Here is a 16708-nt window from a genome sequence, read left to right as displayed (position 1 = left end):
ACACATTACCCCATAATGACAAAGTGAAAACAGGTTATTAGAAATTTTAGCAAATAGATCAAACTTTTTTTTAAATACCTTATTCACATAAGTATTGAGACATACAACATGTATTATTAAACTAGTTTAAGGCAGATAAAGTAAATATACGTTTTTATCAAGAGCAAACACTTTGCATGTGAACAGGGCTCCGGGCAGCCGAGCGGAAATGGAGGAAAACTCGCCTCCCTGCGGACCTGGCATCCTTTCACTCCCTCCTCTCTACATTTTCCTCCTCTGTCTCTGCTGCTAAAGCCATTTTCTACCACTCTAAATTCCAAGCATCTGCCTCTAACCCTAGGAAGCTCTTTGCCACCTTCTCCTCCCTCCTGAATCCTCCTCCCCCCCCTCCATCTCTGCAGATGACTTTGTCAACCATTTTGAAAAGAAGGTCGACGACATCCGATCCTCGTTTGCTAAGTCAAACGGCACCGCTGGTTCTGCTCACACTGCCCTACCCTGTGCTCTGACCTCTTTCTTCCCTCTCTCTCCAGATGAAATCTCGCGTCTCGTGACGGCCGGCCGCCCAACAACCTGCCCGCTTGACCCTATCCCCTCCTCTCTTCTCCAGACCATTTCCGGAGACCTTCTCCCTTACCTCACCTCGCTCATCAACTCATCCCTGACCGCTGGCTACGTCCCTTCCGTCTTCAAGAGAGCGAGAGTTGCACCCCTTCTGAAAAAACCTACACTCGATCCCTCCGATGTCAACAACTACAGACCAGTATCCCTTCTTTCTTTTCTCTCCAAAACTCTTGAACGTGCTGTCCTTGGCCAGCTCTCCCGCTATCTCTCTCTGAATGACCTTCTTGATCCAAATCAGTCAGGTTTCAAGACTAGTCATTCAACTGAGACTGCTCTTTTCTGTATCACGGAGGCGCTCCGCACTGCTAAAGCTAACTCTCTCTCTGCTCTCATCCTTCTAGACCTATCGGCTGCCTTCGATACTGTGAACCATCAGATCCTCCTCTCCACCCTCTCCGAGTTGGGCATCTCCGGCGCGGCCCACGCTTGGATTGCGTCCTACCTGACAGGTCGCTCCTACCAGGTGGCGTGGCGAGAATCTGTCTCCTCACCACGCGCTCTCACCACTGGTGTCCCCCAGGGCTCTGTTCTAGGCCCTCTCCTATTCTCGCTATACACCAAGTCACTTGGATCTGTCATAACCTCACATGGTCTCTCCTATCATTGCTATGCAGACGACACACAATTAATCTTCTCCTTTCCCCCTTCTGATGACCAGGTGGCGAATCGCATCTCTGCATGTCTGGCAGACATATCAGTGTGGATGATGGATCACCACCTCAAGCTGAACCTCGGCAAGACGGAGCTGCTCTTCCTCCCGGGGATGGACTGCCCGTTCCATGATCTCGCCATCACGGTTGACAACTCCATTGTGTCCTCCTCCCAGAGCGCTAAGAACCTTGGCGTGATCCTGGACAACACCCTGTCGTTCTCAACTAACATCAAGGCGGTGGCCCGTTCCTGTAGGTTCATGCTCTACAACATCTGCAGAGTACGACCCTGCCTCACACAGGAAGCCGCGCAGGTCCTAATCCAGGCACTTGTCATCTCCCGTCTGGATTACTGCAACTCGCTGTTGGCTGGGCTCCCTGCCTGTGCCATTAAACCCCTACAACTCATCCAGAACACTGCAGCCCGTCTGGTGTTCAACCTTCCCAAGTTCTCTCACGTCACCCCGCTCCTCCGCTCTCTCCACTGGCTTCCAGTTGAAGCTTGCATCCGCTACAAGACCATGGTGCTTGCCTACGGAGCTGTGAGGGGAACGGCACCTCAGTACCTCCAGGCTCTGATAAGGCCCGACACCCAAACAAGGGCACTGCGTTCATCCACCTCTGGCCTGCTCGCCTCCCTACCACTGAGGAAGTACAGTTCCCGCTTAGCCCAGTCAAAACTGTTCGCTGCTCTGGCCCCCCAATGGTGGAACAAACTCCCTCACGACGCCAGGACAGCGGAGTCAATCACCACCTTCCGGAGACACCTGAAACCCCACCTCTTTAAGGAATACCTAGGATAGGATAAGTAATCCTTCTCACCCCCCCCCCTTTAAGACTTAGATGCACTATTGTAAAGTGACTGTTCTACTGGATGTCATAAGGTGAATGCACCAATTTGTAAATCACTCTGGATAAGAGCGTCTGCTAAATGACTTAAATGTAAAAATGTAAAATGTGTTGTAATAATTACTCCACGTGTTTGACATATGTCCATTTTGTTTTAAGCCGACTTCACTATTTCACCCGGCTCACGCCCAGGTGGAAGCCCGGTTTCAAAACGAATGTAATCACTTTTCACCCGGTGAAATCTCCCACCCGGGTGCCTGGGCCAGCCTGATCAAATTATGGCATTTAAAATGTGGGCATCTAAAATGTATTGTTACGCATTATTATGATGTATTATTAGATCTCTTGATGTAAGGTCTAAGGCAGGGGTGTCAAACAAATTTCCTGGAGAGGCAAGTGTCTGTGGGTTTATTATTTTGGAACTCCTCTCACCTAGTTTTCTAGGTCTTAATTGAAAATGAATTCAAAGGAAATAACCCAATAGACACGTGGCTCTCCAGGAATTGAGTTTGACACCCCTGGACAAAGGTGTAGGACTGATTGTCATAGGGAGTCCCAGCCTGGCTACCCATCAAATTAGCTTTTGTAGGATATTATGCGGTTAAACTGAAGATAGAATTATGGTAGACTGATTATATACATACATAATAAATTAGGGTTGATTTCACCAGAATGTCACCTTGAAGAACGTCACATCAAGGACAAAGAACAGCTTATCCAAGTTTGCCAGCCTGGGGTGCACACCACCCAAGATGATGGCTTTAGGTTCTGTGGGTCCTGTCTGGTGTGTCCTGTACATGACCTATGAATGTAGACACAGAGAGTGTGGTTGCAGAGCATAAATACAGTCATTACAGAACACCATTACATACATGAAGGGCACCTTTTGGCATTTGCTGTATGATCGATGAGAAACTCCATATTGCAAATGTAAGGTCCCTTACTAGACGTCCGTGAATGTTTGTAAAATTCGGGCCGTGAACCGGGGCCAGATCTTCCGGGAAGTCATCGAACGAAGTCTCTTGGACATTCGGTTTCTGCTTTGTAAAAATTTCAAATTTTGGTCATTCCACCAGATGGCGAATGGAATCTTATTGCAAATGTACAAAACATCACCAATCACGACATGGCCATTTCTCCTAAATGGAAAAGACTTCAAAGACAAAACTTGGTGAGCATAGGTTTGGACTAATTGTGGAGATCTCAAAACAAGATGGCGTCGAGGCCTCAACGCTTTTTGAGTTAAGGCCATTTTTCTGAGATTAAAGGTCAAAATTAAAATAGAGCTATAATTTGACCACTTCACATCAAAGTACATGAACCTACGGTGTGAGGAAAAAAAGAACCAGCCATTTATCTAGTGTAATTTAAGAGAAATCGTACAATGTACAATTGGTGATGTTCAAATATATATTTTTTTTAATCAAAAAAGTGACAGATCCAGTTGCGGCATGTTCAGACAAATACGTTAAGGTGGGCTTCGGAACTCTACGTGATTTCTGTAATTTTCTGTGATTTTCTGAGAACACTCAATCATTCAACCCTCTATAAATAAGTCAGTTCTTAACGTAAAGACTTAAAACTCAAAAATCTGTAAGAGCCTACCCCAAGGAGGATATGTTTTCACTTTCAGCTTCCTGTGTCAACCAGAAGTGCCTTAAATTGGGGTCCTAGTGGCTGTTTTTTCGAAGGGTTAAAAATGTCACATCTTTCCAAAACTTCATATGTGTGATTGGGCAACCCTCATAAACTGTAAATCAGTCATTTCTCCCAACAGATGTAAAAGAAAAAACTCTCTCTCTCTCTCTCTCTCTCTCTCTCTCTCTCTCTCTCTCTCTCTCTCTCTCTCTCTCTCTCTCTCTCTCTCTCTCTCTCTCTCTCTCTCTCTCTCTCTCTCTCTCTCTCTCTCTCTCTCTCTCTCTCTCTCTCTCTCTCTCTCTCTCTCTCTCTCTCTCTCTCTCTCTCTCTCTCACACACACACACACACACACACACACACACACACACACACACACACACACACACACACACAGAGCAAGGATGGAGGGACACAAGTGCGGGCTTAAAGATACGCAAAAGCCTGCAATGGCATTACCGTAATATCTAGGCAGTGAGTTCAACGAGACGCCCTGCTTGACTGTAGCTTGCTCTGAGCGCATCAACCATGAAAAAAAGTAGGCCCATAGTGAAGCCTGTCCCTAAATTGTAGGTGCTTTTGGGGGACAGTGGCGGAACCGTTAGAGTTAGAAGGACAATTCAACCACAGGAATGTTCCCAAGGTCCTCCCGATATGTGCAAGCCTAACCTTGACCTGCCTTGATGTGGCATTATCAGGGTTTTTTCATCTCACAGTTTACAATGACATCTCTCCCCATAGGAATACATTGCCTGCTCCCCTAAATTCGACCTGAAGCCTGTGTGGGTTATGAATGCCTTATGAACCTGTCTTCGATGACAATTCATCAGGCCACTATGAGGTCTACCTGTGTTGATTCTAAGCTTCCTGGAGCAACCGGAAGTGGTTACATTTTGATGTACCAAACCTGCAGTTTGTGAAAATCACTGCATTCAACCCTCTGTAAATAAATACATTCTTAACATTAAATACTTTAAACTCAGGATTCTGTAAAAGCCTTCCCCAATGAGGATATGTGTTTACTTTCAGCTTCCTGTGCCAACCGGAGGGGCTGTTTCGAAGGGTTAAAAGAGTCAGATCTTAACAAAACTTCATATGTGTGATTAGGCAACCCTCATGAACTGTAAATCAGTCATGATTTACAGTCACTACTATAAGCACACATGCATTTTGTCGTTTTCCGATCTCTGCATGCGAGAGCAGTGCTTAATTTGTAAATTGGGAGGTCCCAGGGGCTCCGAGATACCGGAACACATTGAGAAAAAAAGTGTCTAACACCACATAGCAGTGCAACAGACGGAGTACACAGCCAAGTCTTATGATGGTGAAACAGACAGCACTCTCCAAGGTGCTGATTAATTCAAAGCTTTTTAGATGTCACTGCTTTATGCAGACATACTATTTTATTTTTATTTCACCTTTATTTAACCAGGTAGGCTAGTTGAGAACAGGTTCTCATTTGCAACTGCGACCTAGCCAAGATAAAGCATAGCATTGTGAACAGACAACACAGAGTTACACATGGAGTAAACAATTAACAGGTCAATAACACAGTAGAAAAAAAGGGGAGTCTATATACAATGTGTGCAAAAGGCATGAGGAGGTAGGCGAATAATTACAATTTTGCAGATTAACACTGGAGTGATAAATGATCAGATGGTCATGTACAGGTAGAGATATTGGTGTGCAAAAGAGCAGAAAAGTAAATAATTAAAAACAGTGTGGGGATGAGGTAGGTGAAAATGGGTGGGCTATTTACCAATAGACTATGTACAGCTGCAGCGATCGGTTAGCTGCTCAGATAGCTGATGTTTGAAGTTGGTGAGGGAGATGAAAGTCTCCAACTTAAGCGATTTTTGCAATTCGTTCCAGTCACAGGCAGCAGAGTACTGGAACGAAAGGCGGCCAAATGAGGTGTTGGCTTTAGGGATGATCAGTGATACACCTGCTGGAGCGCGTGCTACGGATGTGTGTTGCCATCGTGACCAGTGAACTGAGATAAGGCGGAGCTTTACCTAGCATGGACTTGTAAATGACCTGGAGCCAGTGGGTCTGGCGATGAATATGTAGCGAGGGCCAGCCGACTAGAGCATACAAGTCGCAGTGGTGGGTGGTATAAGGTGCTTTAGTGACAAAACGGATGGCACTGTGATAAACTGCATCCAGTTTGCTGAGTAGAGTGTTGGAAGCAATTTTGTAGATGACATCGCCGAAGTCGAGGATCGGTATGATAGTCAGTTTTACTAGGGTAAGCTTGAGAATAGATAATATTTGTTCTATCTTTTCAGGGGGAGGAAATTAAAGTTGTAATCAGCTCTGCAATGCTTGTTTAAAAAATTGAGATACCTTGAAAAATATATCATTTTCAATTAATCGAAAATGAGACGTGGCAATCTGCACAAAGGCAAATGGGACATTTTTTAAATAATGGATGAGCTTTTCTTAGCAATCTACTTGAGAACCATTTAGGGTTCAAGTAAAACTTTTGAATAAGTGAAGCTTTTAGAGAAAGGTTTAGTGCTTTTATATTTAATAATCTCAACACACCCAATTGATATTCATTATATACAGTGTGGCAAAAAAGTATTTAGTCAGCCACTAATTGTGCAAGTTCTCCCACTTAAAAAGTTGAGAGAGGCCTGTAATTTTCATCATAGGTATACTTCAACTATGACAGACAAAATGAGAAGAAAAAAAATCCAGAAAATCACATTGTATGATTTTGAATGAATTTATTTGCAAATTATGGTGGAAAATAAGTATTTGGTCAATAACAAAAGTTTATCTCAATACGTTGTTATATACCCTTTGTTGACAATGACAGAGATCAAATGTTTTCTGTAAGTCTTCACAAGGTTTTCACTCACTTTTGCTGGTATTTTGGCCCATTCCTCCATGCAGATCTCCTCTAGAGCAGTGATGTTTTGGGGCTGTTGCTGGGCAACACGGACTTTCAACTCCCTCCAAAGATTTTCTATGGGGTTGAGATATGGAGACTGGCTACGCCACTCCAGGACCTTGAAATGCTTCTTACGAAGCCACTCCTTCGTTGCCCGGGCGGTGTGTTTGGGATCATTGTCATGCTGAAAGACCCAGCCACGTTTCATCTTCAATGCCCTTGCTGATCTCACGATACATGGCCCCATTCATTCTTTCCTTTACACGGACCAGTCGTCCTGGTCCCTTTGCAGAGAAACAGCCCCAAAGCATGATGTTTCCACCCCATGCTTCACAGTAGGTATGGTGTTCTTTGGATGTAACTCAGCATTCTTTGTCCTCCAAACACGACGAGTTGAGTTTTTACCAAAAAGTTATATTTTGGTTTCATCTGACCATATGACATTCTCCCAATCTTCTTCTAGATCATCCAAATGCTCTCTAGCAAACTTCAGACGGGCCTGGACATGTACTGGCTTAAGCATGTACTGGCTTCTAGCACTGCAGGTTTTGAGTCCCTGGCGGCGTAGTGTGTTACTGATGGTAAGCTTTGTTACTTTGGTCCCAGCTCTCTGCAGGTCATTCACTAGGTCCCCCCGTGTGGTTCTGGGATTTTTGCTCACCGTTCTTGTGATCATTTTGACCCCACGGGGTGAGATCTTGCGTGGAGCCCCAGATCAAGGGAGATTATCAGTGGTCTATTATGTCTTCCATTTCCTAATAATTGCTCCCACAGTTGATTTCTTCAAACCAAGCTGCTTACCTATTGCAGATTCAGTCTTCCCAGCCTGGTGCATGTCTACAATTTTGTTTCTGGTGTCCTTTGACAGCTCTTTGGTCTTGGCTATAGTGGAGTTTGGAGTGTGACTGTTTGAGGTTGTGGACATGTGTCTTTTATACTGATAACAAGTTCAAACAGGTGCCATTAATACAGGTAACGAGTGGAGGACAGAGGAGCCTCTTAAAGAAGACAAGACAGGTCTGTGAGAGCCAGACATCTTGTTTGTTTGTAGGTGACCATACTTATTTTCCACTAAATACTTTTTTGCTCCACTGTAGATAGGCACACTTTATCTTGTGTGGTTTAGGGTACTTGATAAAGCCAAATATCTTTTGCTTATATGATTTGAAAACGAATCATCAGGAGTAGGCAGCACCATAAGTAAGTGAGTAAACTGAGATACGACTAAGGAGTTAATCAGGGCAATTTTATCTTTTGAAATTCATTGTGGATAGCTCATTTATGTATTTTGTGATATGAATACCAAGCACGTCTACTTAGAAGTTTTATTCTTTAAAGATCCAATACGTAATATTGTACACTAGGTTACACTACATTAGGTTTTAGTCCAGAGTCCAGAAAAGTTATCTAGATCTTCAATGAGATATTGCAGGGATCTAGCGTGCGGACTTCATATAAAACTTGAGTCATTGGCATACATGGACACCTTTGTTTTTAAGCCTTGTATTTCTAATCCTCTAATGTTTATATTTCATCTGATTTTAATAACTAGCATTTCGATGGCCATAACAAATAGATATGGTGACAGCGGACACCCTTGTTTAACTCCGCTTGACAATTCAAAACTCTCTGAGAAGTAGCCGTTATTTACTATTTTACACCTGGGGTTGTTATACATTACTTTTACCCATTTTATAAGAGAATCACCAACATTGAAAACATCCAGGCATTTATAAATAAAATCCAGTTTTGAGGCCTTTTCAAAATCCGCTATAAATGCTTCTTAGATGTTTCATGATGTTCTCTTATTTCTAGTAGTTTTTGTATATTATCTCCAATGTATCATCCATGTAAAAAAAAACGGTCTGAACAGGATGAACAATACCTGGTAAAAACCTATGCTATGCAGTTTGCTAGTATTTCTGCATCACACATTGAAGTGTGAGGCCTCCAGTTTTTAAGATAGACTGGATCTTTATATTTACCATCTGGGTCTTGTTTTAATAATAGTGAAATCAGACTTTCCCGCTAAGTAACTGACAGACTACCATTTCTATAGGAGTAGTTAAAACAAGCTAACAATGGAGCTTTGAGGATGTAAAAAAAGGCTTGATTTTTCCTCTACCAACATGCCATCAAGCCCTGGAGTTTTTCCAGACTGAAAGGATTTAATAGCCTCAAAAAGTTAGTCCTCTGTCATTTGGCCTTCTCACTGATCTTTATGTAGATGGATTTCCTTTTTTATTTTTTATTTTTTAGTAAATAATTCCTTACAGTAAGGATGAGACAGAAAAGAGAACATCTGCTTAAAATATTTAGCTTCCTCTTAAAATATAATTTGGAGAATAATAGATGACTCTCAGTAACGAGTTCCTGCAAAATATTTTTGTTAGCGTTCCTAGTGCATTTTTCTCCATATTCCATCCAGTTTGCTTTATTTTTGTAATAGATTACATTAGATCATTCTTGAATAAGTTCCTCCAATTCTTTTTGATTATCCTCTAACTTATTTTGTTAGTTTTGTTTGTAGTAGCGTTTTTATTGCTATCCATACAACCGTTCAAAAGTTTGGGGTCACTTAGAAATGTCCTTGTTTTTGAAAGAAATCCAACTTTTTTGTCCATTAAATGATAAACTTGGATTAGCTAACACAACGTGCCATTGGATCACAGGAGTGATGGTTGCTCATAATGGGCCTCTGTACACCTATGTAGATATTCCATAAAACATTTGCTGTTTCCAGCTACAATAGTCATTTACAACATTAACAATGTCTATACTGTATTTCGGATCAATTTGATGTTATTTTATTGGACAACAAATGTGATTTTCTTTCAAAAACAAGGACATTTCTGTGACCCAAAACTTTTGAACGGTAGTGTACCTGTACTATTAGTTCATGTCTCCCCCCCCCCCTATATTCAGAACAGGTCGATTTGACCCTCCCCTGGAGTTCAGTGGCCCCAGATAATATATGTGAACATGTCATAAGAAATGTCAAAATATGTTGAATTGCAGGAAATTTTCTTTAACGGTCGACTTTGGACAGAAAAAACAGTCTTTCTCAATTTTCAAACAGAAATGTGGTATGCAATTTAATCTATGTGTCATTCTGGTAATGCTCACCGCGACCAAAATATCTAGTTCATTAGCTAAGCTAGCCACTTGTAGCTAGCCAGTAACTCCTCCAGTATGTGTTGACGTAATTTCACAGGATCTTTTTTCGGATGGAAGCTGTAGAGTTCGGTAAGAAATAGCACTTCTGTAGCCCAAATACACTACAGGTCAAAAGTTTTAGAATCTACTCATTCAAGGGTTTTTTCTTTATTTTTCTTTCAAGGACTTTCAAAGTTCAAATGGCTTGCATTGAGCAATAGCCCTGGTTTCCACAGACAGTGTAGTATATTCTGAGCCTGTGTGAAAATGTGAAATCTGAAACCACTGGGATGCCCTTCCTATCATTTAATTTGCTCATCCGACTGTCCAACTCCTGGCAGAAGCCTATGTCACAGCCACTGACAAACCACATGCCTGCACGGCGAGTGAGTTCCAAATGATTTCCGGAATCCAAGCTAGAGCTCTGTGAGATATTCACAGCGATGAGGACAGATGTTTTGATCAACAGAGACCTTTAGAAAATAGTCAAATTTTCTCTAACATTAAACATACAAATATGTATTTTACAGTTATAAGGAAGGTGAAACCTTATAGTTAGTCGTATTAGAATTGTATTAAACTATATTTAGAAAGCATATAAGTCATTTCAAGCTTTATTCATACAGTTTTGTTGAATAGGAAATATACATAAATATTTATTTATACTGTGTACTTGAACTTGTGTGCTCAAAAGTGCCTACACTACATCTCAGAAATGTATAACTATTTTTACCAGAAAGATGAGGTTTTAACCTTTTGGAGTATGCAATATTACTACTTATTGTTTTTTGCCCGCTCATGATAATTACTTTTGGGAATTATGTAGATTACATTTCCGATTACATTTAACTGGTTTGGTATTTTGGTATTTTATATGGATCCCCATTAGCTGTTGCAAAAGCAGCAGCTACTATTCCTGGGGTCCAACACAAAACATGAAACATAATACAGAATGACACTCATGCTGCCAAACATACCCTTGTAAAACTGACCATCCTACCAATCCTCGACTTCGGCGATGTCATTTACAAAATAGCCTCCAATACCCTACTCAACTAATTGGATTGGATGCAGTTGCTTTATCTGTTTTTGAAACCTTGTTTGCTGTTTATTTGCGAAATATAAGATGGAAGGAAGTTCCATGCAATTAGGGCTCTATATAATACTGTACGTTTAAAAAACGTGTGTGTCAAAGCTATGTAAAAGTTGACTATGCAAACAATTTGGGATTTTCAACCCTGTTTCTTATAAAAAGAAGAAATTATGCAGTCAGTCTTTCCTACTCTTAGCCAAGAGAGACTGGCATGCATAATATTGATTTCAGCCCTCTGGTTACAGTTAAGAGCAAAACGTGTTGCTCTGTTCTGGGCCAGCTGCAGCTTAACTAGGTATTTCCTTCCAGCACTGGACCACACAACTGGACAATAATCAAGATTAGACAAAACTAGAGCTTGCAGAACTTGCTTTTTGGAGTGTGGTATCAAAAAAGCAGAGCATCTCTTTATTATGGCCAGACCTCTCCATTTAATCTATATGTTTTGACCATGACAGTTTATAATCTAAGGTAACACCAAGTAATTTAGTCTCCTCAACTTGTTCAACAGCCACACAATTCATTACAAGATTCAGCTTGAGGTCTAGAACTTAAGGAATGATTTGTTCCAAATACAATGCTCTTAGTTTTAGAGATGTTCAGGACCAGTGTATTACTGGCCACCCCTTCCAAAACAGACTGCAACTCTTTGTTAAGGGTTTCAATGACTTCATTAGCTGTGGTTGCTGATGCATTTATTGTTGAATCATCAGCATACATGGACTGACATGCTTTGTTTAATGCCAGTGGCAGGTCATTGGTAAAAATATAAATTAATAGAGGGCCATGAGAGCTGCCCTGCGGTACACCACACTTTACATGTTTGACATTAGAGAAGCTTCCATTAAAGAAAACCCTTTGAGTTCCATTAGATAGATAGCTCTGAATCCACAATATGGTAGAGGTTGAAAAGCCATAACACAAGTTTTTTCAACAACAGGTTATGGTCAATAATAAAGGCTGCACTGAAATTGAACAGTACAACTCCCACAATCTTCTTCTTATCAATTTATTTAACCAATCATCAGTCATTTGTGTCAGTGCAGTACATGTTGAGTGCCCTTCTCCATAAGCATTGTTAATAAGCATGCTGAAAGTCTTGTTAATTTGTTTACAGAGAAATCGCCATTAAAATAATTAGCAACATCAAATCGTTCCGTGATGAATAAGCCATCTGATTCGATGAAATGTGGAGTTGAATTTGTCTTTCTGCCCATAATTTAATTTCAAGTACTCTTTTTCCATCATTCTTTATACCATTGATATTGGCTTCACAATACAGTTTCTTCTTCTTTTTGTTGAGTTTAGTCACATAATTTCTCAATTTGCAGTAAGTAAGCCAGTCAGATGTGCAGCCAGACGTATTAGCCACTCCTTTTGCCCCATCTCTTTCAACCATACAGTTTTTCAATTCCTCATCAATCCATGGAGCCTTAACAGTTCTAACAGTCAGTTTCTTAACAAATGCATATTTATCAATAATTGGAAGAAGCAATTTCAGAAATTCATCAAGTGCACCGTCTGGATGCTCCTCATTAATCACCTCAGACCATCAAATATTTTTAACATCATCCACAAAGGAGTCACATCAAAATATTTTGTTGCTCCCGAGTGGCGCAGTGGTCTAAGGCACTGCATCTCAGTGCAAGAGGTATCACTATAATCTCTGGTTTGAATTCAGGCTATATCTCTTCCGGCTGTGATTGGGAGTACCATAGGGTGGCACACAATTGGCTCAGCGTTGGCCGGGGTAGGCCAAACCCGGACAGACATTATTTTAGGCCCAGCTGTTGGAACTTTGGCCGTCCTGGATATAGCCACTCTATTGTAATCACTGCATCTAATGTGAACGGATATAGCTTTAGAATGTCAGTTCTGCAGTATTAATAAAAATGTGATCGATACATGTGGATGTTCTTGTTCCTGTAGTGTTTCTAAATATCATGGTAGGTTGATTAATAACCTGGACCAGATTACAGGCACTGGTTACAATAAGAAGCTTCCTCTTGAGCGGACAGCTTGATAAAAACCAGTCAATATTCAGGTCCCCAAGAAAGTAGACCTCTCTGTCTATATCACATACACTATCAAACATACACTATCAAAATGTGGGTATGAGAAAAGTAACATTCACTGGACAGTTACTTTAAAGCTGCAAATGTTCTCTGAGCCTCATTGCAAAATGTGTAGAGGCGCAGGAAATTTGCTTTAAAACTATTATTTCACAAAGATTCTTTTACAATCAGTTTACCCTTCACACTGTGCCTCTTTTTCCAAGAAGGACCGTAGTAATTGTATCAGATGTTATCAGAGAATAAAGAGTTGATAAACTGTTGCTATTACGGTGGCTTCACCTGCTCTCCTCTCTCTGGTGGTTTAGCTGTCGATCAAAGTTTTGTTTACAATATTTCATGGTTTTGTGTAAAAAATATATATATAAAAATGTGAATACTGAATCTGTTTTGATGAGAAGGAATACAAAGAAACAACCAACAGACCGAGAAACTTATCTCAATACATATTATGTGCAATGTTCAGCAATGCAATAGGGTATGAAACAACACATTTACATCACTGTTTCTTTCATCTTTTGCTGTGACGTGACAATCATTATTGTGATGACTGCTATTTATCGAATAATTACCTACTGTCTAATTATTACTCAATTAAATTAATCGTGTAACAATTAACTCATTCGAAATTTGGGGTACCATAGGAAAAGTTTGTTTAATGAGTTACAATCTCCCAAATTAACTCAAGAATATATAGAGATCATACCAGTCACTAATTAATAATTTCCTCCTATGAGTCTCATTCTGAACGTCGTAGACTCTGCACAAACCCGGGTCTCACTGGTCATTCCGTACCACACAAATTGATTTGATTATTTATTTACTAACAAGCTAAATGATAACATAAGATACACATGGTATAGGTTATTGATTAGAAACTTTGATGACAGCAGGTCCCTAGCGGACTAACACAATATGACACTGGTTACACAAGATGGAGAGTTAAAGAGAGAGTGAGAAAACGAGAGGGAGAGAGAAGCAACACTTGGATACATTTGGGAACTACACTCGCAATAACCCTAATACCTTGCCCCGAACTGCCTCTCTTATGGGTAAGAGGTGATGCATGTATTTACGTGTTGAAGGTCTTCGTCGGGTATCTTTGTTGGGCCTAGGCCTTCGTGTGCCGGGTTCCGCTTGGTGAGGAGGGTTTGATTGAGACTTCTTATTTCGGATGGCCTTCTCCTTTGTTCTCTGGTGTAAGTCTCTTGTCCACAAGATGTCACACTGTCCTTCTTAGTTGTCTGTTTACTTGCACTCGTTCTGGAAGAGGGGTCTCCTGAGGACGGCTAGTCAGCCGTGTGGTGATGAAAGCAGTGTAGGACACAAAGATTTAAAGAGAATAACCAGATGGTCCAACTTAAATTAACCTTCTTAGATACAGAACAGCTACTCAACCATAGCATTGATTTTAAGAGGTTCCTTTGTCTTCTTCAACCTTGTGTTGCGTTTCGGGGTCATGACTAATCGTAGACCTCAGCTGCAGATGGTGGCCCTTCTAGTCTGATATGTTCATTCTTAACTCAACACTTTTATACCCTTGGTATGTGCCCAATAATGTTTGTAGCATGTTTTGTGCTGCTACCATGTTGTGTTGCTACCATGTTGTTGTCATGTTGTGTTTCTACCATGCTGTGTTGTCATGTGCTCCCACCCTCATCAGACTGTGAGGCTGCCTGAGAGACCGGCCCATTTAACATCGCCACCTGTCATCCTAGGCAGCTCTATGGTGAGAAACATCTCGGTTCCCAAGTCAAAACTCCTGTGCTACCCAGGTGCACGAGTACAGGACATCACAAGGCTGCTTCCGACTGTTCTACGACAGATGCCGTGAGTTGACATTGTCGTAGTCCATGTGGGGTCAAACGACATAAGGAGGGCTAGCTCGGAACATCTTAAAATGTATTTTAAAGAACTGATTTTAGCATTAAAAGACAAAAAAAACAGCCTATCATTTCAGGTCCAGTACCATTGCTGGACCACGAGTGTGAAAGATTCAGCAGGCTACTGGCATTACACATCTGGCTAAAAGATTATTGTAGCTCTGCTGGAGTCACTTTTATATATAACTTTGACACCTTCTGGAAACAGAAGATACTCACCAGGAATGACGGAGTCCATCCAAATCACCTTGGCTCCTGTCCATGCATTTCAAGGCTGTGTTGAAACAAGGACTTATCAATGACCCAAGGACAGCTCAGCTAATCCCTACCATTGTGACAATGAGTCGTCATAATGCCACATTAAATGTACATTATCCTCGGGGCGTTGGCAGACACAATGTAAGTAACTTAATGTATGTCCCCCTAATTGCCCTGAATACCTTTGTTAATCCTTCAGCTATTGGATGCAGTAATCATGAGCCTATGAACCAGAGTTACACAGTTAGCACTGAGGCGGTGTGCCCTAGTAGGAAGACCACTTTGTGCAGCTCACCCTGCACTATCAAGTGTACTTCTGATAAGATTCCCAGGAAAGCATTAAAAACAATCAAGCAACCCAGAAAAGTGCTAAAAATAGCCCATATGCAGCCTGGGAAACAAGGTCCATGAAGTTAATAACTTGCTTGTAACAGATGACATTCATATTCTGACAATACCTGAAACTCACTTAGATAATACCTTTGCTGATACAGTGGTAGCAATACATGGTTATAACATTTACCAAAAAGACATAAATTCCAACAGGGGCGGTGTTGCGGTCTATATAAAGAACCACATTCCTGTAAAGCTTAGAGAAGATCTAATGTTAAATACTGTTGAAGTAATATGGCTACAGGTTAATCTGCCTCATCTAAAACACATTCTTGTGGGAAGCTGCTATAGACCACCAAGTGCTAACAGTCAGTATCTGGATAATATGTGTGAAATGCTTGATAATGTATGTGATATCAACAGAGAAGTATATTTTCTGTGGGATTTAAATATTGACTGGCTTTCATCAATAAAATCACTCAATAAAAAGCTTCAAACTGTAATCAGTGCCTGCAACCTGGTTCAGGTTGTCAGTCAGCCTACCAGGGTATCTACAAACAGCACAGGAATGAAATCAGCATGTATTGATCACGTCTTTACTAATGCTGCTGAAATTTGCTTTAAAGCCGCATCCAAATCCATAAGACGTAGTGATCGCAAAATAATAGCCATATCTAGGCAAACCAAGTTAGGCTGGGCCTAATGTAGTGTATAAGAGGTCATACAATAAGTTTTGTAGTGATTCATATGTTGATGATGTAAAGAATATTTGCTGGTCTGTAGTGTGTAATGAGGAGCAACCAGATGCTGGACTTGACATATTTATTCCAGTTACAAATAAGCACACACCCATTAAGAAAATGACTGTAAAAACTGTTAAATCCCATTGGATTGATGAGGAATTGAAAAAAAAATGTATGGTTGAGAGAGTGAGAATGAGGCAAAAGGTATGGCAAATAAGTCTGGCAGCCAAACTGATTGGCAAACGTACTGCAAATGAAGAAATCATGTGACTAACCTAAACAAAAATAAACTATACTATGAAACAAATATAAACAAATATATATAAAGAATGATAGTAAAAAGCTTTGGAGCACTTTAAATGACATTTTTGGGAAAAAAGCCAACTCGGCTCCATCATTCATTGAATCAGATGGCTCATTTATCACAAAACCCACTGATATTACCCACTGATAACTACTTTGACTTTTTTATTGGAAAGATAAATAAACTTAGGGAGGACATGCCATCAACA

Source organism: Oncorhynchus gorbuscha, linkage group LG16 (genome assembly GCF_021184085.1).
Source record: "Oncorhynchus gorbuscha isolate QuinsamMale2020 ecotype Even-year linkage group LG16, OgorEven_v1.0, whole genome shotgun sequence".
Classification (NCBI taxonomy): domain Eukaryota; kingdom Metazoa; phylum Chordata; class Actinopteri; order Salmoniformes; family Salmonidae; genus Oncorhynchus; species Oncorhynchus gorbuscha.
This window is presented reverse-complemented; position numbering follows the sequence as displayed.